This window comes from Podarcis gaigeae (assembly GCF_964106915.1).
Source record: "Podarcis gaigeae genome assembly, chromosome: 10".
NCBI classification, from domain to species: Eukaryota; Metazoa; Chordata; class Lepidosauria; order Squamata; family Lacertidae; genus Podarcis; species Podarcis gaigeae.
The window spans coordinates 36,863,697-36,871,382 of record NC_139686.1 but is presented as its reverse complement, the minus strand read 5'-3'; the positions used below and the strand labels follow the sequence as shown (position 1 = coordinate 36,871,382).

At 41.1% G+C, this 7,686-nt stretch overlaps 1 long non-coding RNA gene across 1 annotated transcript in view; it reads left to right on the top strand.

Moving 5' to 3' along the window:
* The window catches only part of LOC310825665, a 217,145-nt gene that overhangs the window by 29,226 nt on the left and 180,233 nt on the right, over nt 1–7,686 (top strand). The gene's annotated exons all lie outside the window — the stretch shown is intronic.

Below are 7,686 nucleotides of genomic sequence, written 5' to 3'. Positions count from 1 at the left end.
TCTCTCTCTCTGTGTGTGTGTGTACACACACACACACACACACACACACACACACACACACAATGTTGAATTAGAAATAAATGGTTGGCAGCTTCCTTAAAATTATACTAACATTTGTCCCTTTTAGGACTTAAAGACATTCAGAATCTGGAAGCAATCAACTGAGTGTTGTCTGTTTCTTATTTCATGGATACTGTTCAAGAATGCTTCCTAAAGCTTGGATGTGAATGCTATTGAAATAAGGCACTGCCAAATATAATGCTATAAAAATAAGGAAAATAACTGGCAAAACTTTAAGTATTCTTTCTGGTTCCAATATATCCAGAAAATTCCCATCAAAGATCTCCATTTTGTCTGAGACACATTGCTCCTTTAAAAGAGTGGTCTTTACACCAACTGGTTTGGTGAGGAACAAGGAAGAAGGGGCAGAGCATGATTCTTTCAGACAATCTAGAACAAACTTATTACTGCATCAGATTTATTTTTTTCTACAGATTGCAGATACCATTGGTGTGGCAGATGGATACAATAAAATGCCTCTGCTTTGTGTATTAATCAATAGCATAATAACTACATTTATCTTCATGGGCTCTCCCACTTTGATCTTATGCTAAATTTACCTTGTCTGCATAGGGTGTTAGACAATCAATCACCCTAGGGCTTTCTCTAATGTTGATCATACTTGCAGTAGACCTCCTGAAATTAATAGACCTTAGGTAGTCAGGTCCATTAACTTCAGTGTGTCTACTTTGAGTATGACTAACATTGGAGGCAACCTATAGTACCGTATTTTTCGCCCTATAGGACACACTTTTTCCCCTCCAAAAATGAAGGGGAAATGTGTGTGCGTCCTATGGGGCGAATGCAGGCATTCACTGAAGCCTGGAGAGCGAGAGGGGTCCAGGCTTCAGGAAGCTATCCCCACAGCCCGGCAAGCTCCCAGAGTGATGCCGAAGTTGCGTGCAGCTTCGCCATCGTTCTGGGACCCGTTCTGGGGGCTGGGGCCGGGCTAAGCTCAGGCTCCCCCCGCCCCCAGCCCCGCAAGCTCCCAGAGCGGGCTTCGCACAGCTCTCTGTAAGCTGTAGGAGCCCGGTGTGACTTCTTGTGGAGAGCTGCCTGTTCTGGGGGCTGGGGTCGGGGGAAGCTCGGGCTTCCCCCGCCCTAGCCCCGCGCCTGGGGGGGGGAATAAAATGTTTTTTCCTTTATTCCCCCCCCCAAAAAAAAAATCTAGGTGCGTCCTATGGGCCGGTGCGTCCTATAGGGCGAAAAATACGGTATTTAGACTTGCATTTAGACTGTTGCTTTATATAAAGAGAAGATAATTTGAGAAAAACAGTTCTCATAAATGTAGTGATCACATTGTCTCTACTCCCGCCTGAATACTCTATGGCTGCTTTATTGTATTTATAATGCAATAATGTTCAATTGATTCTAAAATAGTTGTGATTATTTTAACTTAGGTTAGCTGCCTTGAAGAAATGGAGAACAATAATGGTCTAATTCAATTTAAATAGATAAAAAACAGAAGCAAAAAGTGCATGCAGCGTATCAGCCACCACATATCAGATCTCCAGGGCCTAGCCAATGAGAACTTTAATCACAAACTACTATCAGAAACTTTCTGACAGAACTGCAACAAACTGTTAGGTCTGCACACATCCATTAGTTTGGGTGGGCTCTCTTTGAAGATACAAGTCAAAGCTATGGTGTGAAAAATTGCCATAAACCCAATTTCCTAGGGAATCTGCATCAATACAGTAGTAACTCTATGTCCTTTCTGTGGACATGTCTATCGCGAGTAGATAAGAGGGAAACTGGGCAACTCTAGTTTCAATCCCAGCACCCATTGTTGACTAATGCAAGCCTTTCATCAGCTCACCATAAAGGTAAGTTAAGGAGGTGGCTGTTTGGCCATCCTGCCCACCCCTGGTTGCTCTTTGGAAGGGTGAAGCCAACAGAACCCAAGATAATGAGGAGGGTAGTAGTATGAGGTAGGTTGGCTACATGCCCTACATCCAAAGATGCCTCCAAGTACTTGCTGGTGGGTAAATGTTGTTATCTGCCCACACTACATGACCACTAAAGTTGTGACAGAATAGCAGTTAGCCAAATTAAATAACACCATTTTCAACAATAAAGAGCAGTATCACATAAACAAAACAAAATGTTCTATTGGCCAATCATAGGGCACCAAAAATTCCCACTCAGCTCCCAAGTGAGGCACATAACCAATCCCATGACCACCATTTCCAGACCAGACATAGCAAATGCAGTGGGAATCTAAGTAGTAACGGTAGCTTTCCCACTGAGGAGGACTGGACCGTTGTGAAAAGAATTATTAGATTCTTAAAGGGAACCATGGACTGTACACTTAAACTGCAAACAACTATCCAGAACTTCTAGGTTACACAGACGCTCTGTGCACCAGAGACACAAAGGATTACAAATCAACAGGTGGATTTCTCTTTATGTTTGGAAATGGTCCTGTTTCCTAGGCCAGTTGTAAACATGGATCTGTAGTTTTCTCTTCCACAGAATCAGAATACATAGCTACAATTGAGGCATGTAGACAACTGGTCTGGAATGAGCAACTGACCAACTAACTATGGGCTTTAGGTTGTTTGGGGAGAAACCTGTCCAGTTAATTTAGGACAGTCATAACCTAACTTGGCCCTCCAGCTGTTTTTGGGACTACAATTTCCATCATCCCTAGCTAACAGGACCAGTGATAAGGGATGATGGGACTTGTAGTTCCAAAACATCTGGAGGGCCAAGTTTGGCCATGCCTGATTTAGGAGAACCAAAGCTGTTTGAAATTAGTATCTCAAAGTGAGATTTTATTTTTCCAAGAATCAAACACATTGGGGTAAAATACCACTATTTGTGTGAGGTAATACAAGATGGACTTGTTGAGTTGGCATATTGTCAAACCAAAGAGTGGCAGCTAACATTATCACCAAGCCACTCCGAAGAGACAGTTGTGAGAACCTTCAAGCCAAGATTCTGGGTGGTTTATTAATGTTGCATGCAATTGTTTATATTTGCCTGAGAAGGGGTTTGTGGGAAATTCAGCATCATATTAACCAGCATGCTCAGCATGAAGGGGTTAAAACCACAGAGTAAGCTGTTTTACTGGACTCAGCTAGGTTGCGCCCCCTTTCCTCCGGTGATGAGCAGGTAGGAAATTTATTTGTTCACTTTCTTTCCTCTGTTTGTTCTATTCCACCATGTGAACCAACCAGATAGGGCACTTCAACTTGATCGCTCCAAGCTCAGACCGAGTGTTACGAAACTTCTTACCATATTTTGTAACCCAATTTTTCTGCCCATGAATCTGTCCTTTGAAAGTCTGTAAATAACAACCATTTTTACTTACCAAACTGTAGAAAGCAAAAGTTGTACAAATGACTTAAAACAGGATATTTAAAAGGTCTATTAGCATATATTCTTATGCTTCACTTTGCTGCATGTTTTGTGTTTTAAAACCTCTGCTGGGGATCTATCTTACTGCTGAGTATTCTGCCTCATGTTTGGATCTAGGAATCCAATGGATTCTTCTTCATTTAACCAATCAGAAACCGACACAATCAACCAACTTTCTTGAGTCAGTGTCCTGATCATACCTAGAACAATGAGAATGAGCAACTGGATTTTGGGTTCTTCAATGACAAAGCACTTAATTGCATCAGCTCATAAAGTGCAAGTGATATACACAGCACTCCCCGCTAACTATAGTTGTACCTTGGTTGCTGAATACCTTGGAACTCGTACGTATTGGCTCCTGAACAATCGAAAACCAGAAGTGAGTGTTCCACTTTTCAAACGATTTTCCGAAGCTGAACATCCAGCGGCTTCTGATTGGCTGCAGGACGTTCCTGCAGCCAATCGGAAACCATGCCTTTGTTTTCGAACGGTTCTAGGAGTTGAACGGACTCCTGGAATGCATTCTGTTCGAGAACCAAGGTACCTGGTTAGGCAACTTACCAGCAGACCTGTGCTCCATCTTCAACAGCTGGGGCAACACTGTGGCCCTGCCCACCTGCTTTCTTAAACCCCCTTGTCTAACATGGATTACACAAGCATCTGAAAGCTATTCATCAACAGCAGTTTCAGCTGCTCCCATCACCTCCTTGAGCATGGAGACAGCGGATTGGGGTGCTCAGAGAGGATCCCAAAGATACAACTCACTCTGGGGGTGTTGCAGGCTCCTCAGCTGCCTCACAGAACCCCACAAATCATTGGTTCCCCCTTGATTCTCTTCCTCCCCACATGCTTCCTTTGCCCACACATCCTCCCACTATTTGGGCATCAAAAACACTTTTTTTTGTATTGTTGCCATAAGGAAAAGTATAGAGAAGCAAGTATATCAGAACTATATGCAACAGTATCTCCTTGGGTGAAGTCTTACCAAAGTCTTGCTTCAAAATGGCATCTGACACCCAAAAAATGGAGAAGAGCACCACCCATTCCTCGTGATCCTTTCTGCTAATTTGGGCAATGATATATTGAGTAGTGTCTGAACGTATAGAGAATAACTGCAGTGGGATAGGCATTCTAAAATAAATTATGTTACTGTTGATGAAGGATGAATGGCTTGCTTTTTGGTGTCAGCTTTCCTATTAGTGGTCACTCACATGTAGCACTGGGTGATGGTAATGAGTCAGCAGCTGCTACTGCTGAGCAGTGTTCGAAAAAGAGGACGCCTTCCATGTTGTGTTGGTTTCTTCCTCCTTCCCTTTTATATGCTGTCTAGCAAGCTCAACAGAATGCAGCATCACACCATCCGCTCTATCTTCTTCCTCAGGACCTCCCCAGCATATAAGAAATGAGCTAGCCGGAGAGATGAATTATTTTCTCTTCTTTACAATTTTAGGGGAAGGAATGTACTTCTGTCTTCAAGTTTAGGCTACACATTTCCATTTCCTTGCTAAATCATTGAGAAATGAAGGATAAATCAGATGTTGGGTTGCTTACTTGAATGAGCAAATAAAACATAGCTACAAAAAGCTTCAGTGTACTGTGTGAAATTTATCAGTTTATTCCATAAATTGTTCTGCAATTTGCAATTGGCATTCAGGTATTAGACCATCTTCTGCACTGGACTGTTTTCAAGGAGCTTCACTGCCAATTCTGAACGGTGTTAACCCCCCATCCTCTGTGATATCTCACATCATTTGCCTGTTCCCTAAATATATTGAAACCTTAAATACTGCTCATAACTCTTCATATTTAAAAAACTTTTTACCCATTTAGAACTTTAACATCATACTGAATCATATAAATGTTCCATGAAAAACAATCTGCCTCCAATCGTGCAAGGCATTCATTATTTTTAATGGGAATGTTCCCAGACTGTCATTTTGCTTGTCTGATAGCCACACTTTACTTGCATTTCAAATGGAAAGTATTAGAGTACATAATATAAGTGTTAGAGAAGTTGTGGTACTCTTGGACATGTTTCTTATTCCTAAAAAGGAAATGGCAGCTTTGGAGATTTACAAAGTGGTACTCCTAGTACAACCTATTAACAGACCACAAGAGTATTAATCTGATCCCTGCATCTTTTTTATGGGAATTCAGAATTACTCATTGCATTGCTTCTTTCTTGAAAATGTCTAAAACTCCCTAATGTTATCCCATTTCTTCCCTCTCTTTATTAATGTCTAATTTCACAATGTTTACAGAAACAGGTTTTCTGATTCATTTGTTGAGAAAAATTGTGTGCAGAAAGCTTCAAAAGAGCAGGAAGAGAGATATATTTTGAATGTGAAAAGGGCAAAAAGATTAGGGGCGGATCCAGTTAATCCCACATATGAGGGAAATCTGCACCCTTAGAGTTGCATATGCAGAAGAGGGCCTGGTGAGATCTGTGGCAGATTCAAATAGAGTGAAGCATGGGTCAGAGGTGAATTTACTGTATGTGAAACTATGGGTTGTGCCATGTGGTTCTTGGCTCCATTAACTGTTTTTTACCAACAAAAAGGGATCTGGATTTCAGATGGCATATATTAGTTTTTCAAAAACCATTTAACCCTTATTTATTCATTATGACTAAACTGTGGGAGGCAGTGGAAGACAGAAGTGCCTGGCGTGCTCTAGTCCATGGGGTCACGAAGAGTCGGACACGACTAAACAACAACAACAACAACAATTCATTATGAACAGTCGTGTAGAGAAAGTAAAAGATGCTTAGAGAATACAATTTCATATCTTCAACTTCAGAGAATAAAAGTGGTATAGGGTAAATTGAAGCAATGGGGAGAGGCAGACATCTTATTTTTATCATATGATCAGTGCAGGAGGGCTTCCGTGTAAGAGCAGTCTGTAAGTACCAGGGACATGGGTGGTGCTTTGGTCTACTGAGCCTCTTGAGATTGCCGATTGGAAGGTCGGTGGTTTGAATCTGCGTAATGGTGGTGAGCTCACATTGCTTTGGCTCAGCTTCTGCCAACCTAACAGTTCGAAAGCAAACCAGTGCAAGTAGATAAATAGGTACCACTGTGGCAGGAAGGTAAAAGGTGTTTCCACTCACTCTGGCTTCCATCACGGTCCTTTGTTGCGCCAGAAGTGGTTTAGTCATGCTGACCACATGATCTGAAAAGCTGTCTGCAGACAAACGCCGGCTTCCTCGGCCTGAAGTGAGATGAGTGCCACACCCCATAGTCACCTTTGACTGGACTTAACCATCCAGGGGTCCTTTACCTCTACCTTTTTACCTGTGAGTATCAGAAGAATCTGTCGATGAGGCTTTTAGCTCATTTCTCATTTGGTTTTGAATCCTGCAACAATTTTGGAACAGTGTATTTCTCACTTATAAAATTAATGATTAAAGGACATTTCCTTTGAAATCTGATATGCAAAATCTGATATGCAGGAAGAAGAGTTTTAGAAATAAATACTTGCATATACTGTACTTGCTTTTCACTAAAATCACTGACACTTAACAAAATAATTTTCCAAGTCACAGGCAAGATTTAGAAAATAATTTTTGTGATACAATTATCTAGGTATGATATATAGGTGTTTAATATGATTTAACCAGGTAGATCACATTCTAATTCCCAAACCAGTTTGATGACTCCAGAACTGGAGGATTTCCTTCAGAATACCCCTTCCCCAATATCCAGCACCTAGTTAGAACACAGGTCTTTGTTTAATTTGCCTGCTTTAGGGGAAACCCAGCCACATGGGCAGGGTACAGGGCACTACTACTACTACTACTATTACTAAATTATTTATTATATAGAAATGTAAATGTAAAGTATGCAAGTATAATGATCCATTTTATCGCCATCTACTCCCTTTAAGTTCTTCAATGTATTTCTTTTTGTCTCCTAGGTCCTATTACAGAACATTAAGAAAGTAAGGAAATTAAAATGCCCAATTTGCATGAAAATAGGTGGTAGTCTGCTGTTTTACTCAGAGTAGACCCATTGAAATGGATAAACATGACTACATTAGGTCCACTAGTTTCAATGGTTGTACTCTGAGCAAAGGTTAGTTGCCTGCTTACCCTGTGCTGTTTTTCTCTTTTCACGTCTTAATATACATGTAAGGAATTGAAGGAGAAAAATGAGCCAGATGTATCATTCAAATCATCCAAATTTGGGTACATGTGAGCAGTATATTTCCTTTCTTCTGAAGGAACTCTCATTTTAAATGTTGGTGCATTTGGTGAAAACAGCA